Source organism: Patagioenas fasciata, chromosome 2, assembly GCF_037038585.1.
Source record: "Patagioenas fasciata isolate bPatFas1 chromosome 2, bPatFas1.hap1, whole genome shotgun sequence".
NCBI classification, from domain to species: Eukaryota; Metazoa; Chordata; class Aves; order Columbiformes; family Columbidae; genus Patagioenas; species Patagioenas fasciata.
Genome location: NC_092521.1, coordinates 168,808,430 through 168,829,197, shown reverse-complemented (window position 1 = coordinate 168,829,197; position 20,768 = coordinate 168,808,430). Strand labels below are relative to the sequence as shown.

The window sequence follows — 20,768 nt, the reverse complement described above, 5'->3', positions numbered from 1 at the left end:
AGTCACTCAGGCCATTTCAACAGCTTCCCTTAAAAAACCCGCATCATCTCTTCAGTAACAAGTAATTAATTTCTGGGGCCTTAGAATGGAAAATCGCTTTAATACAATGACTTCGGAGAGAACATGTCAAGCCATCTAAAGCGTGAACATTTAATTTTACTTCTTGACTTGCCTCCTGCTGATTACAATAATTTCACTGGTATTACTTTGTAGTCTCTTTTCCAAGTAACCTAAGAGATCCTGCACAGGCTGTTTTCAGATGAGATCTAAATAAAGTTTGTCACTCCTCGTAACTCTAAAATGAAGATAAAACCATGGGCAATACTTTGATTTTTTTTTTCATTTTATTTGTTCCCAAGCTTTATCTAATAATCTATATCTGGTTGTAACAAACAAACAAGTCCTGCAGAACCACCCAAAAGCAGTCTCCTGTCTATTGCCCTCTGGGACCCCAATTGAACTCAGTATCTCTGCAATTTATAAATGGGTTTACTTGAACAGTTAGTGGGTTTCAAAGTTATCAGAAAAGGTGCCAAGGGCTCAGCACCATCTGAGGGACAGTGTTGTTTTGGGAAAAAAAGACATCCCCATTCATTGGCCATAATGGGTTTGTATCTCTTTCTCAAACGAAGTTCCTAACAAATCATGAAAATATTGTATTAAAAAACACACATAAAAAACAAGACACAAAAATAAGATTCTGGTTTTTGATTTTGAAAACTGCTCGTATTTATTTCTCCCCCCCCCGAACTGTTCTGTTCAGTTCCCAGTGAGTGCAATTGTAATTCTGGTAGAACATACTTCTAAATTTGATTCTCATTTACTGTCTTGTATGACAACCCCGACATCGTAGCTCTCATTCAGTGAATTAAATGAGTAGCTGACATTCTTTTTAGGACCTTTTTAGACTAACACCTTTACAATCCACTTATTTTAGACTATCCGTGCGTTTCCTCATACTGTTCTGCGGGGCGTCATATTCAGCTTTGGTTTTTTTCTTGTTACAGTCCTAAAGACAGAGGACTTAATACGACATTAATGTCATTTTATAGCAGCTTATTGTCAGGAGAGCTCAGACTGTTTATCTCACAATACCTGGAGGATATTGAAAAATATGGTGGCAGAAAGTAATTCCATTTTAGCTCAAGCTTTTTTAGGCTTTTTCTCTATTAAAAGATTAATACAGTTTTTGGAAATGCTGTGAGTAACTTGGAAAATTAATGTGAGAAGTTGCCTGGAAAGTCACTTGTCATTAGAGCTCAGTTGTCATTAATGCAATTTTTGAGCTCGTTTTTACTAGACAGTCACAATCATTCACAAATTGCTGTAGCTTAGTAAAAGTCAAATCTAAAATCCTTTAATCTAGCTTAGGGATGACTTTCAGAAACCAAATTGTTGAGAAAGTGAGTTTAACTACCTGAAGAAGAGGCAGAGGAGCAAGTAAACCAGTCTAAATAGCCATTTGGAATCAAACAGAATTATTTCATAACTGGATTCTTCTGAAGCCAATCCCCATAGGCTAACAAGCAATGTATAAGAAAAATTCAACTTCTGACATGGAATTTGAGGAACAAAACACTCAAGTTGTTAAGAACAATTTTTAAAGTATTTTAAAGACACTAGGAGCAGGAAATTGGTTAAAAAAATAATCACAAACCCCAAAAAGGAAAATCAGTCTGGCTTCGTGACACCGGTTGAAATCACCGCAACAAGAAGATCATTTCCTGACCCTCTGCGGTGAAGGAGGAGGTTGACATTCCCTGTTGTACCTTTGAAAGCTGCCGGTAATCTGGACAACCAGTTAAATGTCAGAGAAGCAGATACTGGAGCAAACCGAGAAATTGCTTTTTAAATTAAGTCCAAGAAGTGAAAGAAGATTGTGCAGTCAAGCTGCTAAAAAAAATACAGAAAGTGCCTCTAATGGAAGTTGTTAGACTGGATTGTCAGCAGATAATACATTGTGTCATTCTTTTTATACAAAACTCCATGCTTTCATTTCTAGCATCTCTTCCTGGCTCTAATGACATGCAGGATGTGGCTAATTCTGGAATAGCACAAAAGTTACACGGGTTGAGTTCTGCACTGGTCAAGAAAAGAAGTGTGGGTTTCCCCCACCCCCCCCAGGACAAAACAGTTAAAACACCCAGTGGTATCTCACTGTGTGAAGTAACTTTATAATCTGTTCCAAATTCAACATCAGTATTAGAAATAGAAAAATCTTAATTTGTTGGAAGTAGGCTGGCTCATTAAGGATCTTGGAAAAAACCACCACCTCTTTACCTTCTTAAATGCTCTTTTTCTTCTTTTTCCCATTTTTTGCCTTGTCTCAGGCACCTTTTTGTGGTCTAATATTTGTTAAAATGGACACAATTTTCTCCTGAATTAAATTGGCTTGAAAATATGAGCAGCAATGACCCCTTCTCTTCAGCTGCAGCGTTACCCTAAGGCAAACCTTCGGGAAAAGGTTTTGCATGGGCAAATGAGACAGCTGTGAACATCATGTTCTTAAATGTTGCTTTTGGTTTTTTGCTTCGGAAAAAAAAAAAATCAGATATTAAATAACATTTTTAGAAACTATGCTCTCAATCTGCTACATCAAATCAAGCTGCCACAAACCTCTAATAAAACGCTACAGCGTACAACAGCTAACTTGGAGAGCTTTTCCAAAAAAGCTTCAAATAAAAGTATTACCATCCATTCTTGAAATAACGTAAACCATCCCACCTTCTGCCGAGCCCACGGGGCAGCATGGCCTCTTCAGTCCCAATCTCTCCCAGTGCTTCCTGTGCCTGCGCAGCTCTCTGTGCTCTGCAGGTGTTAATTTTCTACAGAACACGTTCCCCTCGCAGTCTTGTCATGCTAACCCTGCTCCATTGGTGTTCCACCTCGCGCAGTTGCTTCCACAAGAAACTATAACAGGATAATTCGGGGAGATGTTGGCTAGAAAAGAATAGCGATATATTCCTGAGACACTGCCTTTGGTCGCGGCTGCTGACTCAACTTCCAACGCAACCGCCGCCAATTCCCTGACTCGATCCAAGATCCGCTGAGATAAAAGGTTACAGCCTTAGATTTTTATTTTGCTTCAGTGAGTTGAGCTTTTCTGCTGCACCTGCTCTTCCCAGTGATCTATATTGAGAATTCTGGAGAGACGGCGGTTTCCCAGCTACCTGCTGTGGAGACCTGGGTCCTCCCCACCGCACGAAGCTCCGTCCCTCATGGCCAGACCCGCCGCAGGGCCCTCAGGGAGCGGGCTGAACGCTGGCTTTTCATTAGTTGGATTAACCACTGGCTGAGGTGCTTCTATAACTGGATTAGCACACGCAAAGGGTCGTGGGCAGAGGAAGCAGACCGTGCACTGGATGTGCTGTCCCGCCCAGCCGGGGGCAGAGCGCCGGGCCGGGCCGGGCCCAACCTGTTCGGGGATCGACGGACGCCACCGGCACCGCGACCGCACAAGATGGCGGGCGGCCGGGCCAACGACAGGCGCTCGCGGAGGAGACCCGCCCTCTGCACTCCTTATATAGCCTCGTAGGGCGGGGCGACAGCTGTGATTGGCTCATCAGCCTGCCTTCCTCACCGCTCCGCCCCCCCATCACGTGCTGGCACTATTCACCCTTTCTGATTGGCTCCGCAGCGAGCGCGTGTTTCAGCAGCCAATGAGAGGCCGCTGAAGGGGGTTGCCGGCGCCGCTCTGCGCCTGCGCAGCGCTGAGGCGCGGGCACGGTCCGGGCGTCGCCCGCGTTCCCCCTGAGGTGTGGCGCCATCTTCCCGCCCTCGGGCCTGCCCTGCGGCCGCAATCGTGAACCCCGTGCTGCTCCCGCCGCCCACCAGCCGAGCTGCCGGGACGCGGGGCGACCAGGCCGCGCTATGGAGCCGCACGCCTGCCTTGGGGCCTGACCTGCAGCCGGCAGCTGCTCCCGGCCGCGCCTCGCAGGGCGACTCCGTCGGCAACAACAGCAGCGGGTCCGGTGAGGAGAGTGGGGGTGCCGGCGGCTCCTCAGTGCCGGCCCGCCGGCCCTCCGCCTCTTAAACTCGTTTTCTTGCAGTTTTTATGGAGTTTTTTAGGCGTTCTGGCACCTCAAGTGTGTGTTTTAGGATTGGTTACGCTAAGGCGTAGTTCTAGTAGTGCTTCGTTGAAATACTGACTTTTTTGTGGTAAAATAGTGGGAAAGCCTCATCTTCCTTGTGAGCTTTTATGTTGTGTTTGGTTTTGTTGTTTTGTTTTTCTGGAAAGTTGTACACCAACTGTTCTCTGTGGTGCTTTCTCTTTTCTGTTGGTATAGCACATGGAAAATGGCCCCAAGTTGTGCCAGGGGAGGTTGAGGTTGGATCTGGGAACAATTTCTTCCCCAAAGGGCTGTGGGGCATTGGAACAGGCTGCCCAGGGCAGTGCTGGAGTCACCATCCCTGGAGGGCTGGACAGACGGACAGGAGGTTCTCAGGACATGGGGCAGGGACAGGGGTGGTGGAAGAGTTGAACTCCATGATCTTGGGGGGGCCTTTCCAACCTAAATGATGCTATGATTCTGTATTAGGTCAGAAATACGTTAAATACAGAATTTATTGGCAACGCTTTGCAGCATGTGCCACTGCCTGATGTAATTGGGGGGAAGGGATAAGATCAGAGCCCAGTTTGATAAATAAAGATAGAATAGGGCTGTTTTGTGGTGATGTTATAGAGAGGAGCTAACCGAATTGTGCTGGTGTGTGGGATAAATAATACGAAGAGAAACGAAGCTTTTGCCCTTAGAGAGGTAAAAGCTTGTGTAAAGTCATGGCTGTACTGATTATGGTCTCTTGTTTCATTGCGGCTATAGCTTCCTCAGCCGGGGAGCTGGAGGGGCAGGGCTGAGCTCTTCTCTTAAGTGACAAAACAGAACCCCAGGGAACAACAGCAGATGTGCCAGGGAGGGTCAGTGGGACATGAGGCAAAGGTTCTTCCCCAGAGGTGCTGAACACTGAACAGGTTCCCAGGGAGGTGTCACGGCCCAACCTGGCAGTGTTCAAGAAGAGACTGGACACCGTCCCCAGACACACAGGGTGACCTGTGGGGTGTCCTGTGCAGGGACAGCAGTTGGACTCCATGGTCCTGTGGGTCCCTCCAGCTCAGGACGTTCTATGATTATTCCAAAACCAACTTAAAGTGCTTTTGTGTGTTTTGAAGTGCCCTGGAAAGCTGTACACATCAGCTTTGATGGGGTTGCATTACCGATTTCAACGGTGGGCTATGTGTCTGTGTTTTGCTATGAACACTCAGGATTTTCAAACTTACCAGGTGTTTTCTGCGTGTGAAGTGGGTTTTTACTGCCTTTTTCTTTTTTTTCTTTTTTTTTCAGCTTTATGTCTCAAAGCAATACTTATGTGATACATTGAAGAATGTAATTTGATAAGAGAAGGCAGATACCAGCCTGGTGAAAGGGACAGCCCAGCTGTGTTTGAGCACAGCCACGTCTGGCTCCCAGATGGAGCAGTTCATGGTGTGAAATTGTTGGTTTTGTAGAAAAATGGGGTTTATTCTGTTATTTTGTGTCTCCTGAAGCTGGTGTTTGTGTTTTGTTTTCTTTTCCCTGGGTGATGAGCAGGGATGCTGTTTGGAGGCTGTCAGCTCAGTGCTCAGTGTGTGGTGCTTAAACTCAGCGCAGCGGCTGTGGAACACGCTAGAACATACGGTGCAGTTCTTTAAGGGAAACCTTCCTTCAAGCAGTAGCTTTCACTGAAGACAATACTCTTACTTTGAGTATAAATCAAGTATTATCTGTGTGGGTGTTTTAATACCTGCTGTTCTACATGGCGCTGCTGTGATGGTGTGTTACAGCAGCAGAGATTCGAGCAATAACCTAAAAATCTTCCAGCAGAGATAGTGAAGCACTGAGGTAACTTCCCAAGGGCATATGTGGGATTTCTGTTGGCTGAGGTTTTTCTGGCCGTGTTGCACAAACAGCAGTGAGGATGATCACAAATACGGGTCAGTCCTGCTCTGTGGTCACCAGCACAAGCTGGAGCGCTGTCCCTTCACGCACTTCTTTTTGTGGGTTCCACCCCCTGAATTTGCAGAGGAGAGATGTCATTTCTGTACTTATCTAGAAAAAGCTGAACTCCTGCATTCATTTTTGATAGCCAAATTAATGATACCCGCTCCTTTTTAGTATATTTTTGTTGCACAGTTGATTTGTATTGACCATTCTGCCCTGGGGACATGAGTTACAAATTAAAGCTGGATATTGGTAGAATTTGTAGGGAGAAAGCCCATTTGTCCTGTATCTGCCACGAACTCTTAATCACTAAAATTGTTCTTGAATTTCTGTCTTTTTTCTTTCAGTGTTGACACTGTCACCTAAGTGATAACCGCAAGCATACGTCTACCTTTCAGCTGTCAGCGTGCCAGCGGGCAGAGCAGCCAGCAGTTGCCGTTGGACGTGGTTACGGGCTCAAATCTCTGATTTGGAGTATTGAATCAGACAGCAGACGGGTATCTACAGGTTACTTCACACTGCCAAGGTAATTTTACCTTCTGTTTTTTGACTTGAGAGCTTCTCTGGAAGCTAAAACCAGGCTATTTCACTAGCAGAACAGTGTTTTCTTTGTAGAAATAAGGGTGAGGGAAAAATTCAGGAAGCTCCCACTTCCTTTTAAGCCTGCTTTATAAACAGATGTGAATTTCAAATTTCCAAAAGCTTTTGAGTTAGCCCTGTACCAGTAAGAGCTGTTACTTTTGTGTTTTGAGGGCTGTGATTTCTGTCTGCTTCACAAAGGTTACAGTAAAAGCTTACTGAGATTGGGAAGCTTCATTTCATCACTGCGTCCAGGCAGAGCAGCTTATTAATGGAATGGGGCTCCACACTTGTGTAAGTCATGCAAGTTTTATAGTTTTTTTCTAGGCCATGGCCTTTTAATGTTTCACTTTGATACCTGAGAAGCATTGTGGTAACAAATAGAAAGGAATGAATACTCATTTCTTGACTAGAACAATATTTACTTCTGTGTAACAAAACTTGCTGAAACAAGCAAACAAAAAACCCCAAACAAACAATAAAACCTCAAACAAAAATAGTTTTCCGTCTTCAAAACTTGAAATGCATTTTGGGGTTTCCCCTTTGAAGAGCCTCTCAGTTCACTGCAAAAGTCTCTGGAAACACTTAATTTAATCTTTTCAAGGTGCTTCTGAACTTTTGAAATAACTCCCATGTTCAGACTTGAAATGAGTGGAATCTGTTTTGCTTTCAGTGTAAACAGCAAAGCTCGCTTCCCTAGATCTTGGAACAGAGCAAAATGAAAGGGTTTTTACTTCGCCTGAGTGTTTTTCCTTCCTCCTGCCCTTTCTTTGGAAAGAAAACTCTTTTAATTATTGTCCTTATTGCACATATTTTCTCTGAAAAAATGCACTTTCCTTTTGTATCAGCTCTTATAAATCGAATATGTCAGATCACTCTTTTGATAAATTTAAAACTTATTCCGCTGAGGTATAATGTGTCTCTGACAGTGATAACGAGCAGTGCCCGTATAGCTTTATTCCTCGTACACTTTTGTCAGTGAGATTAGCAAGATTCCAGGTGAGAAAAGCCTTAATTTTTTGCATTTTTGGCTGGGATTGCCTATGGAAGGGTCAGCAAACACTGACAAGTAATATAGTTTCTGTACTTGTGGACCTTTTGTGCAGGAGACCACACCACTGTGGTCACAGAACAGACATCACATGTGAAATGTAAACCCTGATTCTCATAACCCTGATTCTCCTAACCATTGTTTTCTGAAAAGAGGCAGAAGTATGTTAGATCTGATAAAATCTCATCCTTATTTATTGGATTTATAAGGAAATAAGACCTAGTGAACTCTAGCAATTCCTAGTGTTCATTGCTGAATTAGAGGATTTATATGGGAAGTAAAACATGAAAAATTCAGGAAACTCCCACTTCCTTTTAAACTTGCTTTATAAATTGTAAATTTCAAATCTTTTAAGGGGACAATACCAATCTAATTACCAATCTCACTTGTGAGATGATATTTGGAGCCCTGTGTCCAGTTCTGGGGCTTCCAGTACAAGAAAGATACCGGGATGTTGGAGCCAGTTCAATGGAGCCACCACCGCGGTTGGGTGTAGAAGCGCATGATGGACAAGAGGAGCCCAAAAAACTGCATTTCTTTGTCTTTCAGCAGAGCAGGTAGAGGGTGGATTTTATTGCTGCCCAGCCTGGGAGGTGTAGAGAAGATAGAGCAAGACTTTTCTTGGCGGTTTGTGATGCCAGAACCAGAAGCAATTAATACAAAGTGGGAAATTTGCCACAAAGGTGTTTAATTACTGTGAGGGGGGCTCAGAGGGGTTGTGTGCTCGCTGTCACTGGGCATCCTCCAGGCTCTGAGCAAGCTGCTCCCAGACCTCCAGCTGTACTTCTGATCTAAACTGCTCTTTGATTCTACTCTAATGCTATGGGAAACAATGGTTCCTACACCATTACAAGACCAAAATAAGGAACCTAGACTTTAACCCTAGTCTCCGCAGCACAAGGGGATACAGGAGAGCACCAACTTTTCCAATGCTTTGAGTCTTTTCTAAGTAACTGTAATTCGTCTTAGCTGTATTTCAGTATTTCTTTAACCGACTTAGCTGAGGATTATCTTTAATTCACTGCAAAGCAGCTACTCTTCTCAAGTAATTATGATATTTATACAGACATGAGATAAGTTAATTGTTCTGCGTAATATTTTCTTGCATTCACAAGCATATGTATAATTAAACCACAGGTGCTATGGAGTGTAGACTGCACAGAGAATAGCATTATAATTCCCCGTAAGGAATGTGGTATTTCCAGCTACTTTCTACCCATCTCTTTTACTAAAGAGGTATTTGGCTGCTGTGAGAACCTGTTGAGCTGCTGTTGAGCACCAAGAGGACTGGCAAGAGAGAGAGGTTGGTGTGTAGAGCATTGTGTGTGCGCCACAAGGTGCACGTGGTGGGGATGGAAGGGAGGTGAGAGACTGGAGCAGGAGAAACTGAAGTGAACTACTCTTAAATTTTGAATTAATGAAGTTGCTATAGAAATGTAGCTCCTAAGTTGTTTATTTCTCTTTTGGAGTATACTTAAGAAATGGCTGTTGTGCTGATGCTTCTCTGAGTGGAATTCAGGGTCCAGTAGTCCTTCCTGACCGGCAGCCTGGAGACCTAACGAAGAAGCAGGGCCAGTCGTGTTCTGTGTGACCTCCAAAGAGAGTCAGTGGCTCTTGCCTTCATCCTCTGTCCCAGGGCACCCTGCAGAAGATGCTGTTCCCTCCTGTTTCTTGTATAATTTGCAATAGCAGCTCAGTAACCAGGAGATGCGTAACTTGTGATAGTGATAGAAGCAAAGAAAGAAACTTTCATTGAACTCTTAAATCAGCTTGCTTGTGGAAGCAAGTTTATAATCACATTGAATAATTTGGTTTTAATAATTCATAAGGTTTCTTTAAATAATTTTTGCTATAAGAAGGATGGGGACAGACAAGGTCCCTCCAACCCAAACCATTCTGTGATTTTTTTTGTCAGGTATTAGCTGACAACAGTTTGCTAGTACTTTGACATGTGATAACTGAACTTGCTTCACCTTTTACTTTTATAAAAATTCTCAGTACTTTTGTGTGTTCTCAGAGTCCTCCAAAATTAAAATCAAAGCAAAACAAACCCACAAAACAAAAAACCCTCCACAGAAGTGTCCTGTGAATCTCAATTTACTGTGCCAGGCCTGTGGAAGGCGACTGAGTTTGCAGTCATAAAAAACCCCCGTTGTTTAGGGAAATTTCAGTTTCTGCTCTTAAGCTACTTCTTGAGTCTTGGAGTTGATGGCACTTCTGACCGACGTTGTTTGTTGCATGATGGTTTTAAAGACCCTATGAAGGATTGATGTATTGAAGTGTTTGGAACCTGGTATTTCTGGTGGTGGTGTTTTCTGGTGTACAGGTCATCAGACCGATTGACTTAACAGCTTCTTTTAGCCTTAATTTCTGTGAAGCTATGAAGGGTCAACTGTCTTTAGCTGCAGCTGTAAAGCAGAGAAAACACTTGTGTTTCAGAGGCCACAGAAGAAAAAATAAGACCTTTTTTTTTTTCTTGAAAGCCAGCTCTAACTTTTCAGTTGCAAATTCTGAGGGAAGATACTTAAATATGTGTAAGAATCTGACCTTTGAGAATGAGTAACTGAGCTGCTGTGGGAGCGAATGGGAGAGATGGCGTTTGATGGGTTCGGGATGAAGATGGGGTGATTCGTTGGTTCTTTTCATTGTACCATAGAAATATCTACTGAAAGGAAGTATGGTAAATAATTACGTTTAGATTTGAAGTGTTCTGTGGCAAAAGTAAATTGTTCAAAAAGGGAATAAACAAGCTCTACCAATTGAACGCTGTGGCCCAGATACAGTTGGTGACAATAAATCCCTGTGTTAATCATTGGGCAAGAAGATGTTGCTGTCAAGTGACAAAGCTGTGACATTGCTGTAGAGCGAGGAAAACTGTACAGCTGCTGCTCTTTGATTGCTAGGGGGGTTTGTTGTTTAGCTAACGCTAAGGTAGATACATACAGCACTAAACTGAAGGTATTGGGGCTTAATGATGTGGAAATCAAAAGGAGTTTTGGTTTGGCACTTCAGAATTGTGTCAATTGAGTGTGTGTGAACTATCAAATGGTCTTAAATAACACTAGTATTACATTAAAACTTGTTTCTATGCAGTTAGTGCAGCGTTTAGTACAGATTTTAGTGCAGTGCTTGGTGGAAGAGGCAGAATAACTGAAAAACGAGGCCGTCTTGCTCTGAAAATGATCTCCAGCTTAGAAAACAGAAGTACAAGCTCTACTGTGATACTTACTTTGTGATGGTTAAGAATGCATTTAAAATATGAACTTAGATTGATTTGGAGATTGTTGCTCAAAATTCAATTGATTGAAATGCATGTGAATGTTTACATTGGGTCTATTTAAGTCCAATGTTATTTATATTTGCAGAATGCTCCTTAGATTATTCTGCTTTTTGGGTGACAAAATCCAGATTTTCAACTCCTCATTTTACTTGCAAGTTTGCTATGCAAAGCAAGAAAAAAATACTGTGCTTGATTTGAGCCAGCAAATGTAACAGTTGAATTAAGTTTTTCAACGATAATGTGAACGTGTGACCAGTTACGAAGAAGATCTTTCCGTAGGCACTGTCTTACAGAAGAATACACTGCAAGGCAATAAACTCCTATCTGTTTACTGAATTATAACCTTAGATTTAACCATGACTCTATAGTTGGCAAGTATTATTTCTGTTTCTCTCTGTTAAAGTTTTTAGGTTTAAGGGTAAGGCAAATGACTTTGTTATCAGATGATAAATTGAGCTGCTGACTGAAGCTCTTTGTTGGACAAACAACACTTGTTATTAGTGGCTGCCACATCTGTGTTGGCTTTGAGGCTTTCTGCCCGTAACTGACAGAAGGGTAGGTGTTAGATCCTTCAGTGCCCATTTCTGTTGGGAACAAAATATTCAGAAATCTACATATCCCTCGAGAGAGACGGTAGCAAAGGCTAAAAATGCAGTGAGAACGGAACTGGTAAGCACTATCTGCAGGTGTAAATACGAAGGAGTCTTTGGGCTTCACAGCCACAATAAAAAATACAGAATTACAACGCAGTGTTCCTGCTCTCAGAGCTGTTTTTCACTTGGTTGCAGTCTGCATGCTGGCTCCCCCAGCAGCACTCCTCTGCTCAGTGTGGACGTTGAGGAGAGCTTTCACAAACAAGACTCCTTTACCAGCCTTGTTGCTGTGTGGGACGGTACCTGTGTCACTGCAAGAACCCACCGGCTTGGCAAATACAAAAAGCATGAGCGTGGCCGAGCTGCTTCTGTGTCTCACTGCAACAGGAGGGTAAGTGTGAAAGTTCTGCCATGTGGTTACTAAACTATCCTGCATTCTTATTTAAAATGTGGGGGTTTATTTCTTTTTAGGAAAAACTGTTGTAATGTTGGACTCTGGTTTTAGTACGGCATTTTCTGAGGACTTTTCTAAAATTCATGTAGAATTTTAGAAGAAATTCCCAGGTATGTCCAAAAAAGTCATGAGTTTTCTGCTTAACTGTGGTTTAGAAACAGATTCTAAATTTCCATTCTTAAAAACCAGGCAACTTTTTGGGTTGTTTTTTTGAGTAACAATGACCAGAGTGTGCATCAGACTTCAGTGTGGGCAGCAACCTTCTGCGCCTGACCTTTTGGAGATGATTACCGTGGAACTGTCCAGGGAAGACAAACCTCCAGCTCCAAACCACAGCAGAAAACCACCACCCACTCCAAAAGAAAACCCCAGAAGTACATCATCTTTGTGTGACTGAGCGGAGCTGGGCTGTGGTTATTTGGAGGCTGAGATACTGAGCTTGGTGAACTAAATATTCCTTGGACTCTTTTCTGGGAGTTACTGAGGATTAAAACATGTTTAATATGTTAATTCTGAGAAAGAACGTGTGTGGTAACATACAGCAGTTGACTAGCAGTAGTTTGCTGCACTGCTTGTATCTTATTTGTTTGTTTGTAGCCTTTTCCTCAAATACTGATTTACAAATAACATATATTTCAGAAAGCTGTAGATTTAAAACAAAATGATTAAAAGTTGTGTTGCTTTTCCTGGTCTGATCTTTTGTTTCAGCGGAGCGCAAAGCCAGTAGGATTTAATCTGCTTAAGCTGTAGGTAAAAGCGTTATTAATGCTCCCTCTTCTGGCTCAGCTGATGCTATGGAACCCGATATATTGTTGGGGAAGGGGCATCGGGTGTGTCTGAGCGACAGCGTGGCCGTAAATGGTGCAACAAAGACATCAGGAGCTTACGCTCCAAACAGACAAGTGGGGAAAAGTGGGAAATAAGACAATATTGGTCAGAACGATGGATGCTGCTGGTGGTGGATTGCTCAGGTTTTTTGGAAGCATAGGAGCTACAAAAAGCCTCTAAGGAAGATGAGGAAGAACAGGATGGGAGAAGGCACAGAGGTGTTTGAAGTTCTCAAAAGAAAATGATGTATTATAGGTTCGCTGCACTCACAGAGGAGCAGCTCTGTTGGCTTGGCAATACTGGTAAAGAATAGCACAAAATGTGTCCCCTGATACAGCAAATGATTTGGATAAGGTAGTTCATGCATGGTCAGGAGAACCAGCCTGCAGTAGCGCTTTTGCACACTCTTTCAACATTGACCCTGGCTCCTGACTTCATTTTTCACCTGGCAAATCTGCTGCTTGGTTATGGTTTGGAGTTTTTGTTTCCCCAGTTGTGCTGGCAAACGATTATGCCAGAGATACTTTCCACTTTCCTCAAACTTGTCTGGCTTTGCGATTTTAGTGACTGAAAACTAGTGTACCCGTAGAAAGCAGACTGGGAATACTGGACTGAACTCCAGTTTTACTTAAATCAGAAGCCCTTTTCCCTTTTTAAACGCTTGCTCTCCTTTCTTCTGCCAGCTGCTGAAAGCCCTCCCCATGAAACGCAGCTGCGAGCGGCCCAGCTCTTGCACCCTGCACAGCTGCAAAGCCTCTGCAGACACCAGACCCCATTCCCTGGCCCTCCCAGTCTCCGGCTTCCACCTGGTGTTCTTTGTCTCATGATGAGTACGGCCCATGTTATAATATGAAAGAGGATCCCTTACTGTGCTGCAGCCCTTCCTCCTTACATCCAGGGAGGTTAAAAATACACTAGCAGCATTCAAAACATGTCTCTAGACGATAATTAAAAATGTCCAGTGATGTTCTGCATAGTAATCAGACAAATCTTCAGTCCAAGAGTGCAGGAGGTGGAGGTTTCCAAGTCCAGGAAACCACGTTGTGGTTTGGCCTGCATCAGAGGCAGTTGCCATCTCTAGTTTAACGTAAGCTCAGATCACTTCTTTAGGACCAGCTTTGTGTCTTTTGCAAGGAACACGTTCATTCTGGAGGCTTGCAGAACAGCCACTGTATGTTCCTGATACACCCACCCTGGAGGACTACTGGAAAGCCTCCAAATCCAAGGCGGATTTTGACAGGCTGCGCAGTGGGTGTTTGGTGGACCGCTCCCACCAATTTTGACTGTTAAATCACTGCTTGAGTCTAAGCACTGGTTATTTAAACACCTGTGGCGTTCTGGATGTGCTCTGGAGTTGCTTTATGACCTGTGCTCTCTGCAGTCGTAACATTTGAGTGGCTGCAGCGCTGCTCGTGCCTTTGACCGTGGGAGAGCATGAATGTGCACTGAGGAGTTAGTGAGCACATTAAGGGACAGCGAGGAAAATACTTTTCCTACGCTGCAACTATCAGAGCATCTCTCCAAAAATATTTTTATAATTTTAAAAGAAATATCTGCTCATCCCTCTTCTCATCAAATACTGATAGAAACAAGTGTCAAGTAACACGTAGCTGGTTACAATCAGGTTGACATGTGAGGAAGCTGGCTGGGGAGGTGGTTGCTGCAGAGGCTGCTCTTGCGGGGCCGTTCTCCTGTCCTCGCTGTCACAGCGTGCGTGGGGCGAGAGAGCCTGCAGATCACTGTGCCTGCTTTAATTAGCTGGGTCACTTCGTTGTCTCACCAAAGTACAGATGTGAATTGCAGATGATGCGTGTGCAGCGCTGTGTGTATGAAAACAGGAAGTTTTGTGCTTACCAAAATAACTTTGTTTTCCTACTTTCAGGCAACCCTCTCCACTTGTACTTTGAAAGCTTATGGAGAGAGGACAGATTGCACAGACTACTCGGGCACAAGACTCTGAAGACATCCTGTTGTGGCAAGAAGCAAGACCCAACTGACAGTGTGTTCCCAGAGCTGCACCCTGCACTCCTGCTTGCCTCCCGTAAGTCAAGCAAAACAGTTTGAGATGAAGTAATTAAATGTGGGCTTTTAACTAGTACCTGAGGGCAACCAGCAAGGTAGAGGGGAGAACATAGCTCACTTGCTTCCAGTGGAAAGGAATTTGAACTCTGTTCTACAGGAATGTCGAAGTCACCAAGTCTAGCATCTTGCAAACTACAGAAATTCTGACACCTTGGAGGGACACAAAGCCAAGTTATTAACAATTTTTAAAATCTTGCCATTCTTTGTATTTCTTTCAAGGGAACAAACAACTCAAAGAGAAGCTTTTATGAGCCTTTATTTGAAATCGGAGCAGACCAGTATTTGCCTGGCAAGATTCTAGTGTGTTTGTTTTTCTGCTGTTCCAGTTGTGTGCTGCTCTTACTGCCTTGGAAAGCCTCATTGTTTTCATCAGCCCATCAGAGTTGATGATACTTTTTTAAATGGTCTACAGTAGTTCAAGAGAAGTGACAGAAGATTCAAACCAATTTCAAGACAGGAAGAGGGAAGCCCAGCTAAAACACACCCTAGTTTTTAAATGACCTGGTGTTGGCGTTCCATTTGGCTTTCTTTTAAAAGACATTTTATGCCAAATCATTTGTTGAAAGTAACAATGTGCAGCCTGCAAGTTCGTAATATTCTGGACATTCTTATGGGACATGGTTGCTGCATCTGGAATGCTTGTTATGTGCTGTGGTTGCTGATCCAAACTATCATGGACAAAAGAGTATTTAAAAAAACCAACAAACAACAAACAAAACCCCCACTTCCATGCTGATATTTTGTGTGTTTGGCCCTAACGATCTGAGCTACAACTTGATTTAAGGATGTTTAATCAGAGCTGAGGTTATTTAGCTTTAAAGGGGGGTGGAGGTTGTCTTTCTGAAAAGTGTTCTGGAGAGAGATCATCCTTCCAGTGTTGGGCTCAGGGTGTAACGAGGGTTGAACAAGCAGGTGGTTGCCGTTGAAAAAACGTGAGGAACCTACTAGAGAATGCTTGAATAACACACCAGTTTGGATTCTGCCTGAACTGGTCAGCAGCTGTTTGACTTTTCACTGATTTATCTTTCTCTACCTCTTTCCTTTTTTCAAGTATTTAGCCACAAGACTACATAAAAACTATTATGTGTGAAGGTATGTAGACACCTGCTGCGAAGAGTGTGTTCTAATGGATGATGCGGTAACACAGGATGATTTTCAACATTTTTAACTCTCAGAGCCTCACAGAGCTAGATCTCAAGGATTTGAATAGCAGAGCAATTTTGCACTATAGGTTCAGAAGATTGCTCTATTTGTAATATTCAGGAGGGAATAATCCAGTCACAAATGGGAAAAAGAATAAAAAGTTAACAGATACAGAAAAAGCATATCAAGCTGAGGTTATATAGGGCTTCAGGGAGAAGAGTTCATCTGTCATAAAAGCAGTGTGGTTTGTCATCGGAGCCACTGTTCGAAACAGGACCATCCTGCCCCGCTCCGCAGTGCAGGAGCTGCTTCTGAGTGGCTGCATTGTGGACTGAGAGTCTCGGTCTTGATGGTCTTACCTCGCATTTCACCTTCCGCTTTATGTTGGAAACACCCATCAAAAGTAACATTTTGGGGCCAGCACCTTCAGTCCTGCTGAGCACTTGAGGCTTGTGTTAAATGTTTGTTCTCCAAGGCCGATGTTCGTTCTGTGTTCTCCAGGGCAGGCTGGGTGACCTTACAGGGGTAGCGATGTCACCAACCGCTCTGAAGTCAGTCTGGCTTCACCTTGCTTTTCCATTCCTGTTTTCTGAACAGGTTCATTGTTTGAAGGGATCGGGCATCCCAAAGGACCATCAGTCACAGCTCTCCTGTCTGCAGCCCTCAGGCACAGAAATACGGTTCTCCAGCCCCCAGAGCCTCCTCCATCCCCTCCTGCCAGCCAGATCCCCTGCACCGGCAGCTCAGCCATGCTGTGGCCAAACAAAAGCTGCGGCAAACGATTCTGATCCGAGTGGAGCTGCAGGCGCCAGGGGAATTACGCGCTGCTGGGAAATGCCCTTTGGGTGCTGATGTTAAAGAGCAACAGCTACTCGCTTGGTTTTTCCTCAGGCAGCGCTTGGCTGGCCGGGTGCCTGCTGTGCTGCTTCCCCAGCCGGGCTGCCTGCCCTCAAATTCACGACTGACAATACTCTATTGATTGCTTTTTTTTTTTGTAAGCAAATAGCTATATGCACATAATGCTACAGCTTTATTTGGCTACAAATTAATAGTAGAGATTTAATTGCTATGAACTTCCCCAGATGAAGCAGGTACATCAGCCAGTACATCCTCCAACAGCTGTTTCTCTAACTCCTGGTTCTCCAAGTGTGTTGAGCGAAGGAGACCTTGAAGGATGTGGGCTCAGACTTGCTCTCCTCTTTTTGCTGAGAGGTAATTGTTAGGTCAGATCGACAGAAATGGACCTTTCCCAGAGCTGAGGCTCTCAAGTAGCTTTTTCTAGGTTTGACTGCCTTGTGCTTCAGGTCTGTCTCACGGACATCAACATAAAACTTGTGGATCTTCACTGGGCATATGTAGGAAGGGGTAGTGAGCTCCGACACAGATCCTCCAGTCCCTGTTGCACCTGTTTCATTGCATTAGCAACTCACTTTCCAGTCTGATGGTTCCCATGTTGTTAGTGCTTTCTTTGTAAGTGCTGTTCTCCCTCTCTGGACAGAAGATTTAACAGTCCAACTCAAAGTTTGCTGCTGCTTTTGTAAGCTGCTTGTGCAGGTACAGTCTCGGCTTCCTGATCAGAGTTTTAAGGGTACTTTGGAGCAGTCCTGTGTCTATTACAGTTTTTAAATAATACGGCATCAGTAACAAGCCATAGCTAACCTTGTGGCCACTGAGAACTTCACTGTGGGGTTGGCTTCTCTGCCTGGAAACAAAAGGATGTTTGTCTGAGAAAGGAACAAAAGCACTGTAGCATCTTGGAGGCTTTTTAGCTTATAAGTCAAGGGGATGCTTCTGCTCTGGGTTGCAGGTCTAATCTCAGTTCTGCAGGGAACACAGCATCTGGACCTCTTTACAAACAGATAAAAATGCATCTCAAAACCATTTTGGGGTCTTTTCACCCCACCCTTCCTAGGATGTTTTTGCAGAGCCCTTGCTCCTCGGTTTGGGAACACTGTCATGTTCTGATGTGCTGTCTCAACAGCAGCACCCTCAGCCTCAGGAACGTGATGTTCTTCTATGGTTTTACTTATTTTACTTTTTCCTTCTCAGCCCTTATTTTACAAGGTGAAACAAGTACAGCTCCTCTAGTCTAATGAAAGAATAGGTTCTTTCTTCTTGAATCAGCATCATAGCCTTTGCCTGTTTGAATTATTTTTTGCTACACAGGTGACCTAAATATATACAAAGCTATAAGTGAAATCCTGCCCACTGAGGTTAAGTGTTATCCTGCTTCATCTAGGAATAAACCAAACATAGAGGTTGTATGGTATGCCCAAACGAGCTCTGAACACCACTGAGAGGGGAAAGAACCCGCTATACTTGCTGTTGTGGAGAAGTTGCATTCTAGCGTGTATTCAAATATGCTGTTGTGCCAACGTTTATTTCCTGCATGGGGTTTTCTCTTTATTCTGTGCTTCGGCAGTGCTCAAAAAGAAGAGGAGTGTTGCTACGACATCGACAGCATTGTGATCCCAGTGTCAATGGCAGCTGCCACTCAAGTGGAGAAGCTTCAGTACAAAGAGATTGTCATCCCAAGGTATCTCCAGAGCAGGCAATATTGAGCCTCTCTCCTGGGGGGGCAGGAGGGAATGGCGTCACGTGGGCACAGTGAGAGCTGTTCCTGTAGCGAAATGACATAAGGAAATAATTCCTAATGGATTAAAAAAAAAATAGCATTGCCTGGATTTCACTGTTAGTACCAAAGATGCTTTGCTTGGAGTGACCTCTGGCTCGTGTTGCCCCTTGCAGCTGGAGGCTGGTAGAGCTCGAGGAACTGCACCCTTTCCATCAAGTGGGCGCTGGGTAGGAAAACAATTTTGTCCATTTGTCTCAAATGTCCGTAGCCATCCTGAGAATGTGCAAACGGCTCGTCAGGAGTTTTAGAGTCGTTCTTTACCAGTTACTACATTCTGCCAGCACAGCAAGCAGGGTCACTGTATGGAGTGCTGGTGGGTTCATGGTTGCAGCTGCATCGGCAGTGGGTGAGCGGCCAGCAGAGCCGAGGGCTGCGGTGGCACAGCAGCTGCTGGGAAGGTCAGCGTGGGTCACACTGCTGGCTGCGGGCAGGACAAACCCTCGCATTGTGCACAGTTGAACAGCAGTTTATACACTGCATACACCAGCCTGCATCTGTCTGCTGACAAGTCAGGCTGACAAACAAGTTCCCAATTCAGTGCCTAATGAAAAGTTGAAAATGAGGTAGTGATATGAAATGTGTGTGCTGGCTCCCAGGTGGTTTGGGCTGGATGTTGCTTACCTGGGGTTTTAGAACAGTAAGCTTGGCCTGCAGGCAAGTTTATGCTCTAAGTATTGAGACAAACCTTCCCAGTGGGAGGATACGTCTGATGGGGTGTATTTAAGTCATCACACCAAATGTGACGATCTTGAACAAGCCCCCTGGGCAGCAGCTACTTCCCAGAAGTGAGGAAGCAGGTACTGATCTTGCTAGCAGACAAAGTCAAAGGTGCCTTTATCTGTTCTTAATTTGAAATTGTACAGAGATCTTGATGTAAGAAGTTCCTTTTCAATGAAGAAATCATTTTGCTCGTTGCTAGTCTATTACACAATAGAAGCAAACCATTGATTAAAATAGGGCCTAATCAGCGGGATAGTAACGCAGCATGTCATAGTCGTGTTAAAAATCAGCTTCATACTAAGCTCAGGCTCTTGTGTTGAGAGCTTTGTGTTAACTGTAGTAGTTTGTACCTTTTCCAAACATTTTGCCTCTGGCTTACTTTATAAATTTGGCAGACTGTATTGCTACAGAGCTCATTGTCTGTTCACTTGCACCTTTTCACCTGGACAAAGAACCATCAGCTCTGTGTCCTGAGGTGCACGTGTTCTGTTTGGCCGGGTCACAGCTGAATTCTCTGCCCTTCCTTCTGGGAGGCAGCAGGAGGTCTGGCTCCGCTTCCATTATATTTTGAGAATGACATATTTTTGAGACCCTGCCCCTCTCCAGAGCTGGCGTTGTGTGATGGTTTCACAAGTTGTTGAGCAGTAGAGTGGGGAAGGTGATTAACAGGCTGTATTGTTAGTAACCCCTGCTTGTGGAAAAAGGCCCAGATGGTGCAATCGCACCAGGAGAATGTCGGAGTGCCTCCAGGTAGCTTCAGCTGGAGTAGTTTTGTCTCTAGTAGCAGGTGTGGTTTTTGGTTTTGTCTTATGTCTGTTCACAAAGTTTTACTCTCTCTTAATGCTGAATTGTTCTCTTCATGCTCAGGATGAGTGAAATAGATAGAGATTGCCCAAGATGCTCTTTGAAGAGATGATATGAGAGTGAGGGCTAGTTAATTAAAGCACTAATTGGGCAATATGATCTCATTGTATAGAGAAGATAAATAGCATCACTGTATAGTGAAAAATGTTTTATATTTGAGTTTCTTGTTATACATGACTGACTGTGCTCCAAATGTTCCTTTGCTTTAGGTCCCCCAAGAAAGCAGAGGGAGTTTAAGGGACCCCCCTGCAGCTCCCATCATATTTGTGCTCCAGTGTATGGGAATACAGCGGAGGATTTGGCGAGGAGGTTAGTTAAGTGTAAATATGCCGAACTGACTTGCATCTGTCTGTAGAAAAAGCACATACATCACAGTAATTGTTTTACTGACCTTGTGTGCTTGATGAGTAGAACCTGTGTTAGATAACCCAGGCCTGGGAGAAACTCCAGGCACCTTATAACTGTGTCTGAGGTTCCCGCTTTGTTGTGAGAAAGAGCAGAGGCTGCACCTGCCTGAAGCCTTGAAACGCAGGTGATCTTCCAGCAGGGCCAGACTGACCAGTG

General features: G+C 44.0%; 1 protein-coding gene and 1 long non-coding RNA gene across 4 annotated transcripts in view; one reads left to right on the top strand and one right to left on the bottom strand.

Moving 5' to 3' along the window:
- Window positions 1-3,436, bottom strand: part of DHX30 (DExH-box helicase 30) — a 38,901-nt gene extending 35,465 nt beyond the window's left edge. The window contains exon 1 of the mRNA XM_065830781.2: window positions 2,725-3,436. The gene's annotated coding sequence lies outside the window, so the exon portion shown is untranslated. The remainder of the gene's footprint in view (window positions 1-2,724) is intronic.
- A 288-nt stretch (window positions 3,437-3,724) lies between these two features.
- Window positions 3,725-20,587, top strand: LOC136098623 (uncharacterized). 3 transcript variants are annotated; one of them, XR_011737828.1, is made up of 7 exons: window positions 3,725-3,971; window positions 6,323-6,501; window positions 8,743-8,908; window positions 11,674-11,869; window positions 14,643-14,801; window positions 18,408-18,521; window positions 20,414-20,587. It is a non-coding gene; the product is annotated as an uncharacterized lncRNA (long non-coding RNA). The 3 variants fall into 3 exon arrangements; XR_011737827.1 differs by having other exon boundaries at window positions 14,643-18,521; XR_010650965.2 differs by lacking the exon at window positions 8,743-8,908 and having other exon boundaries at window positions 14,643-18,521.
- The last annotated feature ends 181 nt before the right edge of the window (window positions 20,588-20,768 follow it).